This window comes from Bubalus kerabau, chromosome X, assembly GCF_029407905.1.
Source record: "Bubalus kerabau isolate K-KA32 ecotype Philippines breed swamp buffalo chromosome X, PCC_UOA_SB_1v2, whole genome shotgun sequence".
NCBI classification, from domain to species: Eukaryota; Metazoa; Chordata; class Mammalia; order Artiodactyla; family Bovidae; genus Bubalus; species Bubalus kerabau.
In genome coordinates, this window is record NC_073647.1 from 66282211 (window position 1) to 66291879 (window position 9669).

At 39.8% G+C, this 9669-nt stretch overlaps 1 pseudogene; it reads left to right on the top strand.

Annotated features, from left to right (window-relative positions):
* Window positions 1-7655: 7655 nt before the first annotated feature.
* LOC129639786 (40S ribosomal protein S20-like) lies at window positions 7656-8012 on the top strand (annotated as a pseudogene).
* The last annotated feature ends 1657 nt before the right edge of the window (window positions 8013-9669 follow it).

Sequence of the window (9669 nt, forward strand, 5' to 3'; positions counted from 1 at the left end):
AATTCAATGATCATCATCTAGCAGCAATTCCTAACACTCCAGCCATTTGTCTTTCTGCTCCTCAGTTTTTTTTTTTTTCTGATAAGTAGTCAACGATCAAGAAACATATATTTAAAAGTATGAAGGGAGAACCTCTTTAAAGGAACCCTGCAGTGAATCCATTTGTAAGTTGAAGAATCTCTGTAATGGGAACAATCTTCTCTTTATCTCTTTGGTAAGCTTAAATTTTTGACACCTGGGTCTCTAAAAGCAGAGTACTTAAATTACTAAGCATGCTTCTAGGCAAAGGGCGTATTTATCTTGATATAAAATAAATAATATCATTTGTTACATTTTGGTTGCTGAAAATTTAATATGATGCTTAGATCTCATTCAATATGAGCAGTGTTTATATAAATATCCTTGCAACAGAAGTCAAGGTATATAACTGAGAAGCCTCCATTTCTGGCCTACATTTCCTTCTAGGAAGAAATGAAACCAAACAAAGTAAGGTTTGGCATACTCCATTGCATTTAGATGCCCAATTTATATTTATGGAATTAAATTGGAAGAAAACAAAAATAGGTTCTGGCTCCAGTTCTGTCACCTAATCACTGTGTGACTATAGGAATCTGGATACGTTGTGAGGAGAAAGAACATTCTAGGCAGAGAAATGGTCTGCACAAGGACAGAAAAGAATGAATAAGCATGAGGTATTCAGTGAGCAGGGCCTCCCTGGTGGCTCAGTGGTAAAGAATCTGCCTGCAATTCAGAAGCCACAGGAGACGTGGGCTTGATCCCTGGATGGGGAAGATCCCTGGGATACTAGCAACCCACTGCAGTTATTCTCACCTGGAGAATCTCCATTGGCAGAGGAGCCTGGCGGACTATAGTCCACATGGTTGAAAAGAGTTTAACACGACTAAAGTGACCTAGCACTCACATATTCAGTGAGCAATGAGGAGACCAGCCAAACCAGCAAAAGGCTGTAAAGGTAAGAAGGAAGGCACAAGAACACATAATTACATGGCATAACATTCTGGACACATCACCTACAGATTCACAGTGAATACCTGAAATGTTGGGTCAGTTTTCCTCAGAAGACAGAAAGAACTAGGTGGAATCAGAGAGACTGCCTTTTGTGATTCCATTCATACTCTTAATTTAAAATCCAGGGGTAATTTCCTTTTTCTATGGATCATTCTGTAAGGGAAGATACTTTTCTGAAGCTGAGAACAATCAAAATAAAATGTGTAATAATATTTAAAGTAAAAATTTTATTGACACTATAGCACGTATGTCACTCAATAGAAAGACACGGGAAAATATATTCAGGAGTAATAAACTTCAAGTTAAATAAATAGCATTAAAGCTTATAACAAAATTACAGACAAGTCATTCAAGCTCTCTCAAGGGTCTTACTTTACTTCAAGGAAAACATCTTCCAATTATCATAAAAAGCCCTCTCCAATTTTCACAGTTCATCTATAATAGGCTGATTGCAAATGTAAAGTGTATGACTCAGGTAGTGCTGAATAGTTAGCTATAACCATAACCTCCTGTGTAATGACAAGCAATCGGAATAGCAATATTACTACTTAAGCTATTTAATTCAGATTGCTTAGCATTTATGCTAATATTTCTGCTGGAGGGGAAAAAACACAAAAACATGATAATAAACAAGTATATTCTGATTATTAATCTTACATCACACAAAAATATCTACCAAAAAAGAAATCAATAGCAGGAAAAGAAGCATAATAATTCTTTGACTACAGTGCTAATAGGAGAGTATCATTTTCTTAAATATATATCCCATATTATCATCAATGGAGTGCCTGCAGGGGGAAATAATAAAAAAAAGAACAAAAGAAAATGTTCAGCTCAGAGATTAAGACAAAGAATTCAAGAAAAGGCTTGAAGATGTCTGACCATTAATAGCCTTCATGAGTGGGGAGTGGGGAGAAAGCCAATTTTAAAATTTCGTTATATAGTGTCATTATGCAAAATCAGTAGGGAGTAAAGACAGCTGGCTTCATGCCTTGCTTGTTAAGAGTTAAGCACAGTGCAGACTTTTCTACCTAGACATGCAGGTAGCAATACAGGCTGATTTTGGACAGGTCAACTAGTTTTTGAAGCAAACTTGAATTTTACAGGAATGTTCATATCCTTAAGAGGCACAGTGGCCTCCACAAGAACATATCATTAAGTCTTTTGAGACTCTTTTATCATTTCATTCATAAACCCACCCATTTACTGATTCTCTACTATATGCCAGTCACTGCTAGTTCTCGTCCTTCAAGGAGCTTACCTTCTAGTAGGGTAGACAGCTATCCAGGTAAAGGAAAGAGATCACATCTACTTAGAAGATGGAGGTGAGGAGAATTGGGAGGAAGTCAGTATTGTCTTCAAAGATGAAGAGACCACTGAGTTAAGACTTGAAAGGCAAAGAAGGGTTTTCCAGGTAGCCAAGAAGAAATTCAAAGTAGAGGAAATAACAAAATCTAAAAAGTATAACCAATTATGGTGTTTTGAGGGAACTGCAATTATACCTAATTGGGTTTAATCCAAAACTTTCATTTACCTTGAAAAATTCAGTATAGCCCAAACACTCTAGAACCTGGTAACTTTCAATAAATAAGGTTTTACAATATCCAAGTCCTATATATGCAACATCGTATCACAGATAAATAATCTGATTTCAGTTCAGTTGCTCAGTCGTGTCTGACTCTTTGAGACCCCATGAATCACAGCACGCTAGGCTTCCCTGTCCGTCACCAACTCCCGGAGTTTACTCAAACTCATGTCCATCGAGTCAGTGATGCCATCCAGTCATAGCATCCTCTGTCGTCCCCTTCTCCTGCTGCCCCCAGTCCCTCCCAGCATCAGGATCTTTTGCAATGAGTCAACTCTTCACATGAGGTGGCCAAAGTATTGGAGTTTCAGCTTCAGTATCAGTCCTTCCAATGAACACCCAGGACTGACCTCCTTTAGGATGGACTGGTTGGATCTCCTTGAAGTCCAAGGGACTCTCAAGAGTCTTCTCCAACACCACAGTTCAAAAGCATCAATTTTTTGGCGCTCAGCTTTCTTCACAGTCCAATTCTCACATCGATACATGACTACTGGAAAAACCGTAGCCTTTACTAGACAGACCTTTGTGGACAAAGTAATCTCTGTGCTTTTTAATATGCTGTCTGCTGCTGCTGCTAGGTCGCTTCAGTCATGTCCGACCCTGTGCGACCCCATAGACGGCAGCCCACCAGGCTTCCCTGTCCCTGGGATTCTCTAGGCAAGAACACTGGAGTGGGTTGCCATTTCCTTCTCCAATGCATGAAAGTGAAAAGTGAAAATGAAGACGCCCAGTCGTGTCTGACTCTTCGCGACCCCATGGACTGCAGCCTACCAGGCTCCTCCATCCATGGGATTTTCTAGGCAAGAGTACTGGAGTGGCTTGCCATTGCCTTCTCTGAAAATGCTGTCTAGGTTGGTTATAACTTTCCTTCCAAGGAGTACGCATCTTTTAATTTCATGGCTGCAATCATCATCTACAGTGACTTTGGAGCCCCCAAAATAAAGTCTGACACTGTTTCCCCATCTATTTTCCATGAAGTGATGGGACCAGATGCCATGATCTTAGTTTTCTGAATGTTGAGCTTTAAGACAACTTTTTTTCACTCTACTCTTTCACTTTCATCAAGAGGCTTTTTAGTTTCTCTTCATTTTCTGCCATAAGGGTGGTGTCATCTGCATATATGAGGTTATTGAGATTTCTCCCGACAATCTTGATTCCAGCTTGTGCTTCTTCCAGTCCAGCGTTTCTCATGATGTACTCTGCATATAAGTTAAATAAGCAGGGTGACAATATACAGCCTTGACGTACTCCTTTTCCTATTTGGAACCAGTCTGTTGTTTCATGTCCAGTTCTAACTGTTGCTTCCTGACCTGCATATAGGTTTCTCAAGAGGCAGGTCAGGTGGTCTGGTATTCCCATCTCTTGAAGAATTGTCCACAGTTTATTGTGATCCACATAGGCAAAGGCTTTGGCATAGTCAATAAAGCAGAAATAGATGTTTTTCTGGAACTCTCTTGCTTTTTCCATGATCCAGCAGATGTTGGCAATTTGATCTCTGGTTCCTCTGCCTTTTCTAAAACTGGCTTGAACATATGGAATTTCACGGTTTGCATATTGCTGAAGCCTGGCTTGTAGAATTTTGAGCATTACTTTACTAGCATGTGAGATGAGTGCAATTGTGCGGTAGTTTGAGCATTCTGTGTGATTGCCTTTCTTTGAGATTGGAATGAAAACTGACTTTTTCCAGTCCTGTGGCCACTGCTGAGTTTTCCAAATTTGCTGGCATACTGAGTGCAGCACTTTCACAGCATCATCTTTCAGGATTTGAAATAGCTCAACTGGAATTTCATCACCTCCACTAACTTTGTTCATAGTGATGCTCAAGTAAGGCCCACTTGACTTAACATTCCAGGATATCTAGCTCTAGGTGAGTGATCACACCATCATGTTTATCTGGGTCATGAAGTTCTTTTTTGTACAGTTCTTCTGTGTATTCTTGCCACCTCTTCTTAATATCTTCTGCTTCTGTTAGGTCATATCATTTCTGTCCTTTATCAAGCCCATCTTTGCATGAAATGTTCAACACCAAAAGAAACAGAAGCATAAAATACCTCCAAGCAGCTTCAAATATGTCTGGATCCTATGAAGACCAGAGGCTATTGATAATCTTTCATGTTAAGGTTCAGGTTCATGACTTTCTCATATACTTGGAGGAATGTTTTCAAAATCTAATTTTAATGATACATATTTCTTGTGTGCATACATTCAAAACCTCATGGGCCACTGTTCCCAGAAATTCTCTCTCCCTCTCCAGTTAGGGAAATAGTTACCACTTCTTCTTTCTTGCCATAACTCTAGAGCCAGGGGCGGGTGAATAGTGTGTAGAAATTCACAAGAGTATACTCTTAGCCTGTTTTCCAAATCACTGTATAATTCACTGGTTCATACAGCTGTCTTGTTCTAAAGAATACATAGCTAGTTTAACTTCTTAGTCAGTGTCAGAAGGTATCAAGCTAACTAAAGATCTTTTAAAAAAATAAATGTATTCAAAGTAATATCACGTTGCTTTGGGATAAAGTTAATCATTCCAGACTCAATATGTTTTTACCTCAGATGCTCTGTGAGAAAGTACTAAAAAACAATTTGGATAAATGGTTGTTGAGTCTATTCTTCACATAGCCAAGCTCAATCCTGATTTGTTGACAGTTTCCAGTAGTACAGTGGGGGGACAAAGAAATTCTAGTAGAGATCAAACTAGCTTCCCTTTTTACTCATGGAAGGCAACCCATAGTATGATTTGCCAAAAAAAATAAATGAAATAGCCTTTTTCAAATGGTCATTCGAGATAAACTAGGAAAAGGCTGAGAGCCTATCTTCACCACATTATTCCTATATGGAACCCTTACATTCTCTCACTCAGGGCCCTCCTCTTTCTCCTGGCCAAAAATGTTTCTGCAGAAGATGGCATGCACACTTTGAGCATCTTTGAGTTGCTGTTTGTTGATGCACTTGATCTCTTATATGTATGCTGACAGTAGTACTATGTTTCTTAGACATCAAGTTCCCAGAGGGCAGACGTTCTATCTCTGCCATTTCTTGGTATAATTAATGTATCATGAAACAGCATGAACAGCAAGGTGCTTCATCAATGCCTTAATGCATTGGGATTAGTGTATAATTAGGGTAACCAAGTAATTGATCAAACTGGGGCACTTCTGAGAGTCAAGGGGGATACTATTAATTATGTTTAGTTCAGTTCAGTTGCTCAGTCGTGTTGGACTCTTTGCTACCCCATGGACTGCAGCATACCAGGCTTCCCTGTCCACCACCAATTCCCAGAGCTTGCTCAAACTCATGTCCATCAAGTCGGTGATGCCATCCAACCATCTCATCCTCTGCCTTCAGTCTTCACTGGCATTAGGGTCTTTTCTAATGTAGTCAGTTAAATACGTTAGGACAAGAGATATGAACCAGGACTGTTCTCAGCAAACTGTAAATATATTGTCACTCTTCTGACCCAAAAGAAGGATTCTCCCTTGCAATAGCCAGATTGATTTCTCATGATCATGAATAACACAGTATTTTGAGTTGGACATTACTTCCGAATGTAAAAAAAGTATATCCAGATTGACTACAAAAGAATAAAATTAAGTGTTTTCACTCATATATACAATATCATATATACTGATATTGTAGATATTGTAGATGTCAGTTACCCCTCTTACACTAATTTTTTAAGCTATATCTATTAATATTAGTATGAATCAAGATTGCCGGGAGAAACATCAATAACCTCAGATATGCAGATGACACCACCCTTATGGCAGAAAGTGAAGAGGAACTAAAAAGCCTCTTGATGAAAATGAAAGAAGAGAGTGAAAAAGTTGGCTTAAAGCTCAACATTCAGAAAACGAAGATCATGGCATCCGGTCCCATTACTTCATGGGAAATAGATGGAGAAACAGTGGAAACAGTGGCAGACTTTGTTTTTCTGGGCTCCAAAATCACTGCAGATGGTGACTGCAGCCATGAAATTAAAAGACGCTTACTCCTTGGAAGGAAAGTTATGACCAACCTAGATAGCATATTCAAAAGCAGAGACATTACTTTGCCAACAAAGGTTCGTCTAGTCAAGGCTATGGTTTTTCCTGTGGTCATGTATGGATGTGAGAGTTGGACTGTGAAGAAGGCTGAGCGCCAAAAAATTGATGCTTTTGAACTGTGGTGTTGGAGAAGACTCTGGAGAGTCCCTTGGACTGCAAGGAGATCCAACCAGCCAATTCTGAAGGAGATCAGCCCTGGGATTTCTTTGGAAGGAATGATGCCAAAGCTGAAACTCTAGTACTCTGGCCACCTCATGCCAAGAGTTGACTCATTGGAAAAGACTCTGTTGCTGGGAGGGATTGGGGGCAGGAGGAGAAGGGGACGACAGAGGATGAGATGGCTGGATGGCATCACTGACTCGATGGACGTGAGTCTGAGTGAACTCCGGGAGTTGGTGATGGACAGGGAGGCCTGGCGTGCTGCGATTCATGGGGTTGCAAAGAGTCGGACAGGACTGAGTGACTGATTTGATCTGATGACACCTCATCCCAAATCTGATGAAAGTAGGTACATATAAACAATGAGTAAATGGTTAGGAAAAAATATCGAAAAGTTTTACAATAGGCTTTATTTAAAGGTTGTCACAAAGAGACTTTATTTCATCAAGCATATTTGCATTACCAGGAATAAAATTCATTTTTCATTAATTTGCATTTTAAGTCTGTAGCCAAATTTTAATGCATTTATCAAAGGAGAAGCCATGAATTAGCTTTTTCAAGAGAGGGTTAACCAGCTTTAAAAAAAATAGATCTGATATCTATTCTTCTTTCTTTTTAATTCCTTTACATATTTATTTTATCTGATTATCCATCAAGTACTCTAGCAGTTACATGCTTAAATTCTCTAGGAAAATCTCTCAAATAAAACCTTTCACTGAGCTCTTTGAGGAAGACACAAGACCGCTGCAGTGGAGCTCCATACTGCCTGCTCCTACTCCTGACTCACTGCTGTTCTCTCTCGCCGAGGAACAAGTTGGTCAGGAAGCCGCACCCCATCCATGGCCTTTAAAGACACCAGCAAGACTCCTCTGGAGCCAGAGGTGGCCATTCATTGGATTAGGATCACCCTCTCCAGTCACAACGTGAAGTCTCTGGAGAAGGTGTTGCTGATCTGATCAGAGTTGAAGGAAAAGAATCTCAAAGTGAAAGGACCAGTTCACATGCCTGCCAAGACTCTGAGAATAACTACAAGGCAAATTCCTTGTGGTGAAGGTTCTAAGACTTGGGATCGATCCCAAATGAGGATCCACAAGCGACTCATTGACCTGCACAGCCCTTCTGAAATTGGCAAGCACATCAGTTCCATCAGTACTGAGCCAGGAGTTGAGGTGGAAGTCACCATTGCAGATGCCTAAATCAACCTTTTTAATAAATCGATAATCGTTTGTTTTTTTTAAAAAAAACCTTTTGCTGAAATTGAGTTAACAAAAGATATATCTGGTTGTCTGACATTAAGCTGAGAATGACCACTTAAAGATGTATCTCAGAATCGAATCCCCTTTTGTTTATTTTCTGTTTGTTCTCTTCCCTGTTCTTGCCATAGTACCAAGATAACAACAGATCATAAGACTAACAAAAATAATGGAGAGAAAATCCAGAGTGTGATTAAAATCATTTGGTTCTGGAACTGGCTAAATAGATGAAAGGTGATGTCTGAAGTAATTTTTATATTATGCCATTTGTTAAAGTCATTTTAATAACCGGACAGAGAAGCCTGGAGGGTTACAATCCATAGGATCACAAAGAGTTGTACACTACTAAGTGACTAAGCACAGAAAAGCACATGGATACATTAAGTCCTCCCCTGATTCTTCCAACCACAGGAGCATAAACATCTAATATGATCTTTGTGTTTTTTTTTCTTTTTGACAACTTACAAAGGGGTGAGGAAGAGGTGGAGAAGCACAATATTTTAAATCGAATTTTCAAATTAATTCAGGACAAAAGCCCAAAGCTTCAACCAAGGTATTTGAAAGGCAATACAGCAATAGGTCAACTCTAGATTTTTGTTTTCCTAATTCTGACTTGAAATAAGAATTAGAAAATATATCCTTCTATTTCACTTTTCAGTTCAGTTCAGTCACTTCAGTTCAGTTGCTCAGTTGTGTCTGACTCTTTGCAATCCCATGAACCACAGGACGCAGCATGCCAGGCCTCCCTGTCCATCACCAACTCCTGGAGTTCACCCAAACCCATGTCCATTGAGTAGGTGATGCCATCCAACCATCTCATCCTCCGTTGTCCCCTTCTCCTCCTGCCCTCAAACGTTCCCAGTATCAGGGTCTTTTCAAATGAGTCAGCTCTTTGCATCAGGTGGCCAAAGTATTGGAGTTTCAGCTTCAAATTTAGTCCTTCAAAGAACACTCAGGACTGATCTCCTTTAGGATGGAATGGTTGGATCTCCTTGAAGACCAAGGGACTCTCAAGAGTCTTCTCCAAAACCACAGTTCAAAAGCATCAATTCTTTGGTGCTCAGCTTTCTTTATAGTCCATCTCTCACATCCATACATGACCACTGGAAAAGCCATAGCTTTGACCAGATGGACCTTTGTGGACAAAGTAATGTCTCTGGTTTTTAATATGCTGTCTAGGTTGGTCATAACTTTCCTTCCAAGGAGTAAGCGTCTTTTAATTTCATGGCTGCAATCACCATCTGCAGAGATTTTGGAGCCCAGAAAAATATAGTCAGCTGCTGTTTCCAATGTTTCCCCATCTATTTGCCATGAAGTGATGGGACCAGACACCATGATCTTAGTTTTCTGAATGTTGAGCTTTAAGCCAACTTTTTCACTCTCCTCTTTCACTTGCATCAAGAGGCTCTTTAGTTCTTCTTTACTTTCTACCATAAGGGTGATGTCATCTGCATATCTGAGGTTATTGATAGTTCTCCTGGCAATCTTGATTCCAGCCTGTGCTTCATCCAGCCCAACGAGTCTCAAGATGCACTCTGCATATAAGTTAAATAAGCTGGGTGATAATATACATCCTTGAGTACTCCTTTTCTTATTTGGA